Raw genomic sequence first — 16,858 nt, forward strand, 5'->3', positions numbered from 1 at the left:
CAACGGGAGAGGCCACAACAGTGAGAGGCCCGCGTACCGCAAAAAGAAAAAAAAAAAAAAATTTGCACCAGTTAATAAGTAGTAGTCGGAAGATTTTGTATAAATGTTTGGATTTTGGACTTCTTGGAAATACTGGAAGTTCTGATGACAATTGTCTAATTGCCATAATCAATAGATCCGCGTGGATAGGAAGTGGCCTCTCTAGTTCCCCGTAAGGTCCCTCCCAACAGGCCCGCTTCACTTGCCTCGAGGCCTCGGAGTTTGATGCCCCTTGGACAGGCCTTTACACTTTTCAAGTAAATTCTCTATGCTTTTATTTCACAGATTCTCTCCCACTGAGGTAAGCACGGCATGCGTTATTTTTCTTAATATACTTTAAAAAGAGAAAGTGAGACCTAGAAAGATTAACTGGCATGGACAGACTTATCCAGAATGTTATTGGGAGCATCAAAACCAGATGCCAAGCCTTCCAACCTGTAGCATGTCCACCGCCGTGCCAAGCCCTGCTCACACATCCAGGGCTGTTGGAAATCAGGGAGCCGGTGTGAGCTTGTACCTTAGACAGACCACCCTGCTCTATCCAGGAACACACATGCCAGGTACGCCAGCGTTTGTATTACAGGTTTTGGCTTTGGAGGGCTGTAGCCTGGAGAATAGAATGTGAACAATCCTGCAAATGTCATTGCTGTTGTTGTTCTCCTTCTTCTCTTTCTCCCTCATCCCTTCCTCCTCCTCCTCCTCTTCCTCTTCCTTCTCCGCCTCCTTTTTTTGCTCCTTTCTCCTCTTCCTCTTCAATCACCACCATCTCCCCCTCCTCTTTCTTCCTTCTTTTTCTCAATACCTCTTCCTTTTTTCCTCCTCACTTCCTTTCTACTTACATCACATTTAGCTAAAAGCCTCCACTTGAGCGGTTCTGTAGGAATTAAAGGCTAAAGCCTTTCTGCCTGGACACATTTCAGCCTCGGGATCAGGCGCTGGTTGGAGTCCCCTGGAAGTTGATCCTGAGACAAGAATGTAAATAAAAGTAGTTTTTTATTTGGGAGTGGGGTGATTTTAGGAAACACTAGTAAGGATATGGAGAAATGAGACAAGAGAGGGCAGAAAATAAATGAATGGTGAGTTGTCTAGCAAATAACTGTGGGAAATTGGGGCTTCATCCCCCTGGGGAGCCAAGGTATAAAAACAGTGCAGAACATGTATCTCAGAGTTGCCCTGCCCAAGAGGCAAGGGTGCTGGGGTATTTCTTCACTAACTACTGACAGTCACTGAGGGGTGTTCCTTTTGGTGTTGGACATTAATTCTCTGGTGTTTCTAGCTTGCCCTGCACACAGGGAGAGAGCATCCAGAGAAGAGTCCTCAGACAAAGAATCCAAGGAGCTGGCAAATGGAAGCCAGTCAGCAATCATGGATAAGAGTAAATGGGATCTAGATGGGGCACATATGCTGTGAAGTCCTTAACACTGGGGACGAGGATAGGTGAAGATAAGAGACGCAGGGTTAGATGAACCAGGGTGAGTCCTTTAAGAGCTCAGGCATACCTGTATCCAAGGCTATATGATTCCCTCAAGGCTACTCCCATGGAGTTGTGTCCCTCAGTCTCTAGACCAGAGTTGCTCAATATCAATTAGGAACAATTGTATAAAGTGACATAAAACCCGAAGCTGAGTTTCATAGTAGTCAGTGAAATCTCTGAATGCCAGTGTTGGTGTGCCTATGCCCATGTTTACGTTTTATAGTCCTTTTCATTCATTGAATATACAAAGGGGCCTATGATGGTGAAAAGAGTTAAGAACTATAGTTTTAGAATTCACAGATCAAATTTCAGTGTGTTTGTGACATTTTTACATTTTGGAAATTTGATATTACTCAATTTAGTCATTTTTGGGGTCATTTTCATGGATTCTTTTATTTGTGTTTTCCATTTACTTCCAATTTCTATATAGCTATTTCTACTGAACATAGTTTAAGTATTCTGGATCCAAGGTATAAAAACATAGCCCAGTTTTTTGAAATTTGGGTTTTTTGTTGTTTGTCTGTCTCTTTTTACACTAGTGGGGTTTTCAGATATGAATATTTGGAAATAAATTGGCTTCTTTTATCATTTTATGTATTTACATATCTATAACCATATAGCTCTCAATGGATATATATATATATATAATATATATACATATACTCTACACATACATAACTTTATTTTTCTATCTAGTCTTGGAGGTAGATCAATGATACTTATTTAATTTCCATTCACTAATACATTTAATCTCTCTGTCTTTCTGTTTCTCTCTCTCTCTCCACATGCGCACACACACACACCATGACTGAACATGATTTTCATAAAAATTAAGAACACATAGTCAGCTTTTTACTCATCATCTTACAAATTTGGCATTTTAAAGAGGAAGTGGGAAAGTGGCTCCTCGGATCTCTAGATGTGTGTCGAAGCTGCTGATTGGAGGGTCGTGAGGAAAACAGGGTGAAGAAGATGTGTGATGGTATCTCACACAATACTGACGGGAGACAACTAGTCTTTAAACAGCTGAAGAAGTTTCAAGGTAGAAGATTTGGCATTTGCAATACCCAGGGAATACTGGGGCTTCACCCCAAACCCAAGCCCCTTTTAAGACATAGAGATGTGATATGCTTGTTCTGTTGGACACAGAGTAACCAGGTTGACATTGCTTGCATTGATAAGATATATCAACTCTATCTTATCAAGAAGAGAGAGAAAAGTCAGCTACTTCAATTCTACTCACAAACTCATGCTGCATCATTTTATTTATTTCTTTATGAAGTATTCATTGAGCAGCTAGTATGTTACAAGTCCCATGCTAGGTATTAGCACTTAATAGCTCTTCCTACTCTCCTAATTTACCTTAAAGTCCTTGAACTTCTGCTTCCTGCCTTCTCTTTCCTTTGCTACAGGTGGACAGACATGTATACTCTTGTTAATTATTTGCCTGGGCCTTGAACTCTCAAGAGAAGCATTCCAAGTATGGAAAGAATTCTGCTAAGAATTGCCTATTGATCATCTACCCCTTAGAACTTTTAAAAGGCCAGCTTTATGTGCTCATGTAAGCCCCCGAGGAACACAGGTATTCTCATTTAAAGCATGGAAGACAGTGGAATGGCTCTGTGATTCATTTTTGTACTGAAGTAAGTGTAAACCAGAGGAAGTTAAATGCTGGCAGAATGGTGGAGTTGAAGGGTTAGGGCTGTTAGGGATCTGGGTCTCCTCGATTGCATTTCTCCCCATGGGGCCTGAAGGCCACAGGGCTGGGAGACATACCCACCTGGATCCCACACTCTCCCTCTTAGATCATGCTCCAGGTAACCTGGATCGTAATTCCCTGCCAAACTGCCCTAAGTCCTTTCTAGGACCTGCAGGGGCCTCCTCCCCAGTGTATCATCCTGAGAGTAAATGGCACTGCTGGTGTGCGTGCTTTTAGACTGGAGGAGTGGCAGCTGTGGGTAGCGTTGCAGGGTGTGGACGAAGCTTCGGCAGGTGGCCGAGGTTGTCTACATGTTGCACCCTCAACCCTTTGTGAGCATGGATGGCCTAGAATGCTGTAAAGAGGCGCTGGCTGGCTTCATTTGTGTTCTTGCCCTGGACCCACAGCTACTAGGAACTGGCCTGAATCTAACAGTGGACAAGTTATGTAACCTCTCCAAGCCTGTTTCCCTAACTCTTTAAGGGGAATAACAATATTGATGCATATATTATATGCATATAAAAGGCACACAATTAGCTTTTGTTGCTTTTTTAGCACTATTGTTTTTAAAGCACAGACTGACTACAGAGACAGCATGGTATACTATTCGTCAGAGAGAATTTTTAAAGGGAGAATTGCCTTCAAAAATTAGATTGTATGAGAGGAGAAAGATCAGGATGGCATAGAATTTCTACAGGTAGTCCTAGGATATAAATTTTCTCATCTGTAAAAGTGTGTAGGAAAACAGTACCTGCTTCATAAGGTAGTTGTTCTGTTTGCGTAAGATCATCATGCAAGGCAGTTATAACAGTCCTGAAGTGTTCAGTGAACTTTAGCTATGAGAACTATGATCGTTACAGTAAGAGATGAGCTATCACCCATTTCCAATTTGTTCATGTCTACCTCTGATGGAAGGAGAGAAAAAGGTTAGCATGACATTGAGCCATGGCGATTGGACACATTTATTGAATTCCAAGTGACAGATCTCCTTCTGCATGGAAGTTTAGCTGTGGTTATGCAGTACGGGCATGGTTACTTAGATTTTTCCCTTCCTTTTATTTTGTTTTTCCATCTCCAGTGTGTTTAAGAAACCATGCCTCTATACAAAGGCAGAAAGTAAGTTGCATGAGAGGGAAGAAAGGAGTATTGAATGTGCTCTGGAAGCACACAGGGAAGATGATAAGAAAATATTTGACACATTATGCCCTTTGGAGATAGCTTATCAGAGACTGGGTCAGCTTCATTGGTTTCACAAAATGGTCTTGTTATGGGAAGTTTTCCAGGACCAGCTAATCCTGTGACTGTTGTCTGTGGGTTTCAAGTTCAAGAGAGATTATTGTTTCCAAAGCATCATTTTTTAAGATTTTTATTCCCCCAGACAAGGAATAGGTAATCCAATCTATACATTGTTGTAAAGAGGGCAAACGGGCTTTGAGTTTCTATAGGAGTGTGTTAGGGAGCTCCAACAAAAGGAACCAACTTTGTTGCCTATGTGAGTGACAGAGGCTGAGGTGGAGAGAGGAGAGGAAATCTCCTCAAGCACATGGTCAATAGCAAGTGCTTTCAAAGCGAAAACATGCAGTGGTGAGTAACTTTGAAAATTAGAGGTGGAGTGAGACTAAAAACAACGTCCATATTAGGGTCCTAGTTGCTGAAAGTTTTTAAGATCAGTGATGAGGAGTTATCTCATGTTGGGTCCCCTAGAAGCAGAGCCTGAGATGGGGATATGGTGGCCAGGACTTAATGAAGAAGGGCTCTCAGGAGAAAGGGAGTGAGGGAAGCAGGTGGGTCACGGAAGGCATGGAGCAAGTGGGTGGTCTTATCTGGAGCTGAGCTTCAGCCGCGTCACATGGAGAGCTCTGAAGTAGTTGGTCCTACCTTGGGGCAAGGAAACTGGTCTTTTTCTTGATTTTTAAAAAACTCATTGTCAGTCAATCATTGGCTGTCTCTCCATATCCTCCTGGATCAGGGAGTATAAACTTCCAGGCAAGGTAGATCTGGTTTGGCCAAGGGCAATTATCCAAACAAGGGGACAATTGTATGGCATTGGTGATATAGTGGTGAGCATGGCTGCCTTCCAAATAAGGGGACAATTGTAAAATACCCGCAGCAGTTGGTGAATGGATACACCAGCCTGTTAAAGGGAATTGGAGGTGGAGAACAAAGAATGTTCACCACAAGCATTGTGATAGGTGATTATATATGTGCTAATGTATGTGAATATACATATATTTAGCTTAGAGACTTAGGATTATGCTTACATAAGCATGTTTTCAGGAATCACAAATATATGTTGCAAACACGACCACGTCTTTTTTACATTCAGATACCTTGAGTCCAATTGTGAATATAAAAAAGATTTATGGAAGAACTGGGGTCTTTCAAGAGTGTCAGGTTCCTAGTCTGTACAAAACTATGTACTCTGGGTCAGCATTTGGCCCTCTTTCTGTAAACCTTGGTACTTAATCCATAACATTTTGCTCCATCTTCCTTCTGGGGCATGCCTTGAGAGCAATGACTATCTTCAGAGTCGAGAGGGGGAGATGGTTTGCATTGAACCTTTGGAGGCAGGCTGTAGAAGAGATTCCTCCACTGACTTAGTTACAATTAGATGGAAAGAGAAGGAGGATCCTTTCCCTGACTTTTCTTACACTTGGTAAGGGGGCCTGAGAATGCAAGTGGCTTGGATCCATTCCACCTCTTCCCTTGAAATGAGTTACTGGAGTTTCACTCCCAGGACTCCTAGGAGCCTATACTTGGGTATGTGATGACAGACAAGGCCAATGTGAATGGGATCCCATGTGTTCAGTTTGCCATAATTTCAAATTCTACTGTCCAAGGAATGAGGTGTTCCCCTGATACTGACAAACTGTCTACATGCTTGCAGCTTCTTATTTGTGAGCTACTCCTGCACTTGTGTCAATACATCAGATGGAGGCAAGTTAGCTATAGCATTTCCAAAGAACATGATGAGCTTCCTCATGGATAGCCAAAGCTGGTAAAATATACGTATGGCATCTTTCAGTAGAAGCCAGTATATTCTCCTCTCCCTATTTTAAATGTGTATCTAACACAATGAACTAATTGTGGAGATTTTTAAAGAGGAAAAAGGCAAATTTATCTAACAGGTTGCATCTTACTTTCCTTCCAGAAGTAAATTTAAGAAAATAGGCACCCAAATTTTTTATTCCTTGGAACTATTTTGTACTCCCAGAGAAATGTTCTTTTGGTCATCTTGAGAAAAACAACAACAACAATAATAAAATATTTGAGCAGTAGTGTAGAAAAATATTCTAAAAAATATTTTAGTGGGCTTCCCTGGTGGCGCAGTGGTTGAGAGTCCGCCTGCCGATGCAGCGGACACGGGTTCGTACCCCGGTCTGGGAAGATCCCACATGCCGTGGAGCGGCTGGGCCTGTGAGCCGTGGCTGCTGAGCCTGCGCGTCCGGAGCCTGTGCTCCGCAATGGGAGAAGCCACAACAGTGAGAGGCCCGCATACTGCAAAAAAAAAAAAAAAAAAAAAAAAATTTTAGTATATTAAGAAGGTCTTTATCACAAACCTGCCTTAAAGTAGATCGACAGGTCATATAAAAGCCACAGAACTTGATAAAGCAATATAACTTTTACCTTGCAGTTACATTATCCTCCTAGCTTTAATTCCTCCATTGTGGATTTCATAATTTACTTAAGTTATTTAAGTCTTTTCACTGCATTATTTAATGAGCTTAAGCTTTTGATTTTGTTGTGTGTTCTATTATTTCTAATCCTGTTTGGGGCATGGGTTTGTGGGGTGTTTTTGACATGTTCATTCGTTAACAAAGACATAAGTAAGGCGTGATTTATACATCTCTGCCCCCATCCCCAAACGCCCTCTCCATCATCATGCAACTTGAAGTTGTAACTGCTTTGCCACCAGTACGGAACAACCCATACCACTCAAGTGTCCTAGAAGACGAGGAAGTAGGGGAGGCTGCTGGGTCAGGCATATGGAACTGCCTCTGACCCTAGTGAGCTGTGGTACTTACTTTGGCCAACAGGACAGTAGCAAGTATGATGCAAGCAGAGACTCGAAGAGTGCAAGAGCATTGACTCTTTCTTGCTGCTCTTTGGAACCTTGAGACCACCAAGTGAAGAAGTTTGGGCTTGTCTGCTGGAGCAAGAAAGAGGCTTGGCTCAGTCATCCCTGTTGCCCCAGCCAACAGCCAGGCAACCATTGGACATGTGAGTGAGGCTTTCCCAGATCAAGCAGCTATGTGCCCGCTGACCAGAGGAACAGGTACCTAGGAGCCCAGAAACACTCATCGAGCTGGCCCAGGCCAGAACTGTCAGTTGACCTGCAGAATAATGAGCTAAATAAATGGCTGTTGTTCTAAGCCTGTAAGTTAAGTTTGGGGCTGGTTTAAAGAAACCTGATATAGTCTTGAAAAGACACTAGCCCATATTATTTCTAAGGTCATTTTGTATCTACACATTTTAATTCATCCTCCAGTTACTAGAAAGGGGGATGAGTTTTTGTTTTCTTGTGCACTGAATAAGAGGCTCTACAGTTTTCCATTTGCAGGTAGTCCTGAGGACTTAGCATACCTGATACCCCACCAGAGGAGAAACCTACCAAAAACGACTGAGGTACCTGATAGGCTCCTTTCTGTGCTCAGCCAGGCTCCTACCCTCCATTGCCTCACCCCACAAGGGATCTTAGAGAAGAAAGAAACTTCCTTGCCAGCACTCTCCATACCCCTCCTGTGGAATAAAGGCCACGAGAGGGAGTCACGTGAGACTCTCTCTGCTCACCCATGTCTGTCACAGAACTCATACCGGGCTGGGCCCGGTCAGTCAGTAATGTGACCTTACCAACAGCAGGGTCACTGCAAAGCAGGTGCCTAATAGGTAGAGCCCAGAACTCCAGCTTGAGAGTTGGGTCTGGTACAAAGGAAACAAATTACTTAATGAAAGATTCCAGGTCCTTGATCCATCGGATGTGGGCTTTACCTGCCTGACACGAGTATTGGCTTGTTAGCTAACACATTCCACCTGAAAGAGTCATCAGGGAAACCCCAGCCCTGGCCTGGCTCTGCCCAGAATTCCTGACACACACCCATGGCCGAACAATGGAATGAAGCTTGCAAACAGAGGAGCTATTTTGACCTTAAGCCACTGGTTCCAGGCACTTACTCCTAAGATTTTCTTTGCAGATGAAAAGGATTTGCAGAGTACAAGGTACATGAAGGGGAGAATCAGGAAGACTGAGTTCTTCTGGCCTGAGCTCTACCAGTGCTGGCTGTGTGACTGGCCAAGGCAATGTCCTTTTGAGGAACTCTATTTGTCACTGGTAAAATGAGGAAGCTTAACCCTATCATCACTTGGACCCATTGAGAGCTGATAGTATACATTTCAGTGGTCTCAGACTTTTAACTGAGTATTGGTGAGGGTAGTCTTTCAGGTCCGTCTTTGAATAGAGTTAAGCAACTGATCTGAGATCTGAGGCAGTTGGAAAGGAAGATATTTTCCTAAAAGTGTTAAACTCTAGACATAAGGTAACAGCTGGTACCAACCCTGTGGGCTGGTGTTCATAGGAATATAGGATATTGAACTAAGCAGACCGTGGTTGCCATCTCCAAGAGTTCTGTCTTGCTTCCCAAGAGCCACTCTCCTAGTTTCCCACCTATCTCACTGGCCATGTCTCCAACTCCTTCCTCCTCCATCTAACCCATGAATATAAGGGATCCAATTTGGGCTTTTTTTGTCTTTTTCTGTCTGTACTATTTTCCTAGATAAGTGACTTCAACCTTGGCTGCACACCAGAATCACGTGAGAAGACTCTTAAAAAAAAACCCAAGCATTTGGCCCATGCCTCGGATCATTTGCATCACCCCATCTAGGGATGGGACCCAGGCATCAATATTTTAAAAAATGCACCCGGTGATTTCAATATGCAGCCAAGTTTGAGAAACACTGTCCTAGATCAATGGTTCTCAAAGTATGGCCTTTGGATCAGTAGCAACAGCATCATTTGGAAACTTGTTAGAAATGTAAATTTTCATGTCCTTCTCCAGACTTACTGAATCAGGAACTCTGGGGCGGGATCCAACGATCTGTAGTTTAACAAGGCCTGCAGGTGATTTTGGTGTTCACTCAAGTTTAAGAACCACTATTCTGTATCTAATATAACCTGGGGTTTCTCAATTTTTTCACTCTTGACACTTTGGGCTGGATGATTTTTTGTTGTCGGGGATGTCCTGTGCCTCGAGTCCCAGGCCTCTACCTTCTGGATGCCAGTATCACCCTTCCCCTAGTAGTGACAATCTAAAATATCTCCAGATGTTGCCAAATCCCCTTGGGGAAAATCACCCCCTGTAAACACCACTTTTCTAGGTGAATATTTATGAAATGGTCCTCAAATTTGGCAGCACATTGGCATCACCTGGGGAGCTTTAAAAAATACTGATACGTAGTACCACCATAGAGATTCTGATTGGATTGGTCTAGGGCATGGCTTGGGTGTCAAAGTTTTTTCAAAGTTCATCACATGAATCAATCCAAGATGCAACTAAGACTGAGAACGACCATTCTAGACAATCTCATCTGACTCTCATGGCATTAACTACCATTCACATGGCAATGATTTCTAGACCATTCCTCTGAACTCTGTGTACATATACAACTGCCTGCTTCATAATACCCCTTGGATGGTTTAAACTATATGAGGCCAACTTTCACAATTTGTGCTTTATACTGAATCTTACACCCATGCCTTGCCTTCCTTTCCATTCCCACTGCCCTATCCATAGCCAAGGACCCCCATCACCTTGACCTTGAAGGTTATCCACACCAGGCTGGCCTCATTAAGTGCTGCTAATTCTTTCTAGTTCTGGTTATCAAGCCTACCTTCAGCTATCAGCTAATGTCAGTTAACAAGTCATATGGCTTTCATTTGTTTATTCCTCCTTCTGTTATGGCCATTGAGTCCCCAGAGGTAATTTAATGATTTCTCAAGGACAAATATCTGCATTTATTTTAATGGTTAAAATACATGTGGATGTTATATCCTCAAAAGAATATGTGTTTATGCTCTGGTTCTGTCTTTCTCACTATAAAAAAGTAGTCAAGCATACTGAGAAGATAAAGTTAATCAAACACTCCTAATTTTATATATTGATGATAGAAAGTAAATAGCCCTGTTGTTCACACATTTCCATAGGTTATTATGCCACCTCATATATGCTAATTTCATTGACCATCTTATTTGTCTGTTTCCAGGTTGTGCCTGTAGTTTTTCTACTTTCAAACACTTACCTACTCTAATCTAAATTTTGACAAATTTATCACCAATTAAAAAAAAACTCTCTTATTGATTCCTTATTTTTCTGTGGATAAAGAAACCTAAGAGCCAGGACTCTTGGTAAATTCACCTAAATGACTTTGGCAATGTTGTTTTCCAGGAGGTAAGTTCAGTGTTATTTCCGACATCTCCAGACTCATCATGGACCCAGTAAACCTGCTTCCTTCTTTGTCTGGAGAACTCCCATGGGCATTCTCACCACTTCCCTTCTCCCAAGGTGCTGTTCCTGCCTAGAACTCCATGTCCTACTTCTGTTCTTGGTCACAGTTCTTCCTTCTCCAATGTGCAGGCATGGTCCTTCTTTCTCCATGGAGCTTCCTTTGACAATTTACTACCACTCCATATCCTCCTGATTACTTGACTATAGCAGTATTTATCAGTGTACCCTCAAGAAGTTATAAAACCAGCCCCTGTTAACATTGAATCCTTAATATTTCTATCCTTATTTTTTTTAACCTTTACACATTAGGCTCTTGAGGGAAAGCAATATGCCTTGCAAAATTAGTTTCTTTCTTACTATTAAAACTTTTATTTTTAAATAATTTGACATTTGTAGAAAATTTGCAAAAACATTACAAAAAAATTCCCATAAGCCCTTCAGCCAAATGTATGTATATGTACATAGGTGTGTGTGTCTCCTTCTTTGCATGTGCATGTGTGACTGTATGTAGATAACGTTTTCTGAACTGTTTGAGAGTAAGTTGCACACACGATGTCTCTTTTACTCCTAAACAGTTCACTGGGTAGTTCCTTGTTTTTACAAGGACTTTCTCTTACATAACCACAGAACAATGATCAAATCAGAATATTGAGAGTGATAAAGATCTATTATCTAATCTGCAAACTTTATTCCAATTTCACCAATTAGCCCACTTATGTTTCTTCATAGCAAAAGAAAGAGAAATCTGGCCCAGGATCCAATCCAGGGTCACTGGATGTGTCTAGTTGCAATACTTCTTTGGTCTCCTTTAACCTGAAATAGTGCTTCATTCCTTCTTGTCTTTTATACCTTGACATTTTTAGAGAGTATAAGCCAGTCATTTTGTAGAATGTCCATCAACTTGAGTTTTTCTGAGGTTTCATCATGTTTAAATTCAAGTTATACCTTTTTTTTTGGGAAGAATATCACAGAAATGATGATAAATCCTTCATATCAGAAGACATTTGATTTCCATTTGTCTGTTAGTGGTGGTCACTTGCCTAAGGTGGTATCTGCCAGATGTAGTAAAGATGCTACTTTTCCCTTTGTAGTTAAATATCTTATAGGGAGATACTTAGAGACTATGTAAATATCTTTATTTTTCCTTTGAAATAATTTCAGACTTATAGAAAAGTTGCAAAAGTCACACAGATTTCAGTATACCCTGTACCCAGCTTCCCCTTATGTTGACAACTTAACAGAAATATAGTGCAATTATCAAAATCAGGAAATTAACATTAATATGACACTCTTAACTGAACTTAGAAATTCACCATTTCCCCCCAACTACTACTCTTTTCTGTTCAGGATCCAATCCAGGACCTCACATTGTTTTTACTTGTTCTGTCTTTTTAATCTCCTCTGATCTATGATTGGTCCTCAGTATTTCCTTGTCTTTCATGATCTTGACACTTTTAATAAGTGTTGATTATCTGTTTTTTAGACTCATTCTTATGTAGAGTTTGTCTGTTCTATTCTCCTGACTAGATTGGGTTATGCATTTGTGGCAAGAATGCTGCAGAACTGATGTTGGGTCCTTCTCAGTACATGATATCAGGGGAACATGGTGTTGATATGTCCTATTGAAGGTGATTTAACCTTGATCACTCAGTCAAGGTGGTGTCTTATGGATCTCTCGCTGTAAAATTACTATCTTTTCCCATTGTAACTGATCAATATCATAAGGGAGATACTTGAAGACAATGCAAATATACTGTTCCTTCTTGAAATTCCCCATTGATTTTAGCAACCATTGGTGGATTTTGCCTGCAACAGTTATTACTGTGGTCTTTGCCTAGAGGTGATTTTGTCTCACATATTGTTTCTCAATAAACTAGTTTTAACATCCATTGGTGATTCTTGACTGAAACAATGATTACTGTGGTGATGGTCAAATGGTGATATACAAAATCCCCAATCTTGTTTCTTAATGATGAACATGACTTTCTCAGGAACATAAACTAAAACTGGGAAATTCCTATTGCCAGCTGTGAACCTACTGATTCTACTTTGTGCCGTCCTAACACTAGACTCTAATTTCTAGATGGTCATTGAAACCAGGGCTGCTTTGGGAAGAACTGTAACCTCAGAGTAATTATTAAGAGAATTCTATGGGGCTATACCACATCTTTGTAATTTAGGAAGTGGTTTTCACCTTAATTGGGCACTTGGCATAATAGCAGTAATCAGTGACATTTGTTTAGCACCTTATAATTTTGAAAGCAGTACTTAAAACACTTTGAGGGGCTTCCCTGGTGATGCAGTGGTTGAGAGTCCTCCTGCCAATGCAGGGGACACGGGTTCATGCCCCAGTCCGGGAAGATCCCACATGCCACGGAGCGGCTAGGCCCGTGAGCCATGGCCGCTGAGCCCGCGCGTCCGGAGCCTATGCTTCACAACGGGAGAGGCCACAACAGTGAGAGGCCCATGTACTGCAAAAAATAAAAATAAAAAACAAAAAACACTTTGAAATAAATTATTTTGTATGTCCACAGGCCAGATTTCACCTACTGGTACTGGCAAATATCTTTTAATAGACAATTTTTTCTATTTTCTAGATCTTCTTCTTTTGGGGGAGGGGTGGTCTGAGTAAGGGACACTAGCTCGCTATAACAAACATTGCCAACACCCCAATCTCAGCAGCTTAACACAATAAAAATTTAGTTTTTGTTTATAGAAAGTACAATGTAGATTTTCCTGGCCAGTATAAGGTTCCTTCAGGGACACAGGCTTCCTCTCTCCTAGGGCCTCTTAGAGTCTCTGCATTGTTTTTTCCCTGGTGATGCAGTGGTTGAGAGTCCTCCTGCCAATGCAGGGGACACGGGTTCATGCCCCAGTCCGGGAAGATCCCACATGCCACGGAGCGGCTAGGCCCGTGAGCCATGGCCGCTGAGCCCGCGCGTCCGGAGCCTATGCTTCACAACGGGAGAGGCCACAACAGTGAGAGGCCCATGTACTGCAAAAAAAAAAAAATAAAAAACAAAAAACACTTTGAAATAAATTATTTTGTATGTCCACAGGCCAGATTTCACCTACTGGTACTGACAAATATCTTTTAATAGACAATTTTTTCTATTTTCTAGATCTTCTTCTTTTGGGGGAGGGGTGGTCTGAGTAAGGGACACTAGCTCGCTATAACAAACATTGCCAACACCCCAATCTCAGCAGCTTAACACAATAAAAATTTAGTTTTTGTTTATAGAAAGTACAATGTAGATTTTCCTGGCCAGTATAAGGTTCCTTCAGGGACACAGGCTTCCTCTCTCCTAGGGCCTCTTAGAGTCTCTGCATTGTTTTTTTTTTTTTTTTTTGGCTGTGTGCACATAGCACGTGGGATCTTAGTTCCCCGACCAGGGATCAAACCCATGTCCCCTCCAGTGGAAGCACAGAGTCTTAACCACTGGACCGCCAGGGAAGTCCCCATTTCTTTTGTTTAAGATTCTCTGCATTTGGATGGCAGAAGTGAGAAGAGGAAATTTGGAGAATTCCTTACGTGGTTCTCATGGCCAGGCTGGGAATGACATATCACACCTCTGCTTGCCTTCCACTGGCTAGAACTTGGTCATATGGTCATTTATACAGCAGGGGAGGTGGGGAAGTGTAGATTGTCTGTATGCCCATGGAGGTACAGGTAATGATTTTGTTGAAACTAGCAGTTTCTGTCACAGTGTTGATTCTTGGAGGTTATCACATGGCATTATGAAGCCCACAGCTCAGCTCAGAGGTGATTCATCAAAATGTATTGTGTTGAATGTGTCAGCTGTACGGGGGCCTCTGCCTAAATGATAGAAAGAAGGCTTCCTGACTTTTTAATTCCAGTTGTCTTTGCAGCAACATTTTTATTTTCCCTAATAGCTCTGCTCCCCTTGGATACCCTGTCTCTACGAACTCTTCACTTCAATAAACTACGGAATCAACTGTCCCTCCACTTAAGCAGTATACCCACACATTCAGCAAAGAGTCATTGATTACTATGGAGTCCCAAGCCAGCAGAGAATAATCCAGAAGAGCTGAAGGAATCAGACACATCCCTAAGGTAGAACTGTAGAGCCAACAGAAGGAGTAGGGTGAGGGCCTTTGGGGGAGAAGCCTCTCTTTTGCCCAATTTCTACCAGGAAAAAATGGCAAAGTCAAAACACTCTGAATCCCACCATCTTATGGAGACAAAGTGAATTTTTAAATGATTATTTTTAAAAGCTCATTAGCAACAGCATGGCGAATTTATCCCTTGTTAGCCAGAACAGAATGACAATCTCTTTGAATTTGTATTTTCTTCAAGTTAAATATCCTCACCACCACCCACATAGTCCAGAAATACTGATCACTGCTATCACATATTGAAAGTGGCCAAAACTTCTCACTACTCATTAGAGAAACCGAATGAAGGGAGGTGTGACCATTTTGTTTAACTCTTGATGGTTGATCGTAAAGGAGTGGGGTTCTCCCTGGGAATTGCAAAAGACTTCACTTTGAGAACAGCTTAAGAAAATGAATAAATCTAGCTTTGTAAGGAGTGATCTTTATCAGAAAAGAGTCATTCCAAATCCCGTATCCTTGGTAGAATTAGCTGTTTGTGAGTCAGAAGGATGTTAAGGTGATGTGACAGAGAAAGTGTTTTCAGCTGAACATAATCCCTATGATTGATCCTGGCTGCAAAGTTTTCTGACAGCAGAAAGTTATGGCAAAGTTGGTACTGCCACCCCCGCTGTCTGGACAGGCAGATACACACTGAGACACTGTGCTTTTCTCCTGTGAGGCATACAGCATCATCGTATTATTAAGAAGAAAGCGGGGCCTCCCTTTTTGTCTAATCTACATCCAGTTCTGTAATTAATGTGAAGCATGAGGTTTATACTGGGGTCAACTGCCACATGACCTCCCAGCTTCTCATGCCATCAAACTGCCCTTTCTCATTATTATTATTTATTGTTCCTTGAACTCAGCAAGCAAAAGTGGCTCATACAATAACTCTGGTAGTGCCAAAGCAAATAGACGCACTCCTGCCCCGAGCTGCTTAGGGTTTGGTGATACAAATAATACTGTGCAAACGAAAAATGCAGAACAAATGGAGAATGGAAAGTATACGTTTCCCCTTTGTCCCATTTCTTATGCCATATCTCCACTCTCTTGGACTCAATGAAGGAAAGCATACTGGAAATTTATATCTCTGTTTCTGAATAATTGTTTGAAAAACAGTGAGAAGATTTAGATAGTTCAATAAGTCTTGTGAAAAAGCATTTGAAAAATTCCACAGATTTAGAAATTTTAGTCCTTGGCAGGAAAATAATTCAACATAATTAGGGGGATAGTTCTTGAAACGAGAATATTACTGTCTACTATTGTTAAATCTAATCGTAAGTATAATCTCTTTTCCTTCCTTCCTTTTTTTTAAAAAAAATTACCTGCTATGCTAGCTTCTGCTCCCATCTACTTTTAAAATATTTTATGTCCATCCCTTTGCCCATTTGGTGGGTATTTACTGTTGTTTCTCTGTCCAGTGTCTCTTCTCCCTTCTGATAACAGTATTTGTAAGTTTCTTGAAGACCTTTCTTCTCCACAGTCAGGTCCTGTGGGTTAAGCAGAACTGACTCCACCCCAGTATCCCAGGGTGTTCACATGACCCAGGCTCATGGGGGGAGGGTGATCACGTGACCCACATCTATCCAATCCTAGTACTTCCCAGCACTTTTGGGGGTGTAGAGAGAAGAATAGGAGCGAGGTGGTAGAGAAAGGTCGTATCTGCTGGCATTACTGAGAGGGTGAGAAAATGTTCTGGAACCGTCAAGCACCATTTTGCCATCTTGGGTTGTGGTGGCAAAGTCGGTTTGGAAGGGAGTCCACCAAGAAGGGCTATGATTTCAGAATGTTCTGTGGCCATCACTTGAGTTCCTAGATGTGCTAGTTTCTGAAACCAGTCATTGAATCAATACAAATTTTTATTTCTTTTAAATGCCAGTTGAGTTGGGTTTGCTGTCACCTTGCCAGAAGGGTTTGGAAGAACTCATCACCCTCAGAAACACTCCAGCATCTTCATTTGAGAGAAGATCATAAACTAGAATCACAGTAGTGCTTCCTATATAACTTTATTTCTCCTATCATTACTTTTTA

The sequence above is a fragment of the Physeter macrocephalus genome, chromosome 14 (genome assembly GCF_002837175.3).
Source record: "Physeter macrocephalus isolate SW-GA chromosome 14, ASM283717v5, whole genome shotgun sequence".
Taxonomy (NCBI): Eukaryota; Metazoa; Chordata; class Mammalia; order Artiodactyla; family Physeteridae; genus Physeter; species Physeter macrocephalus.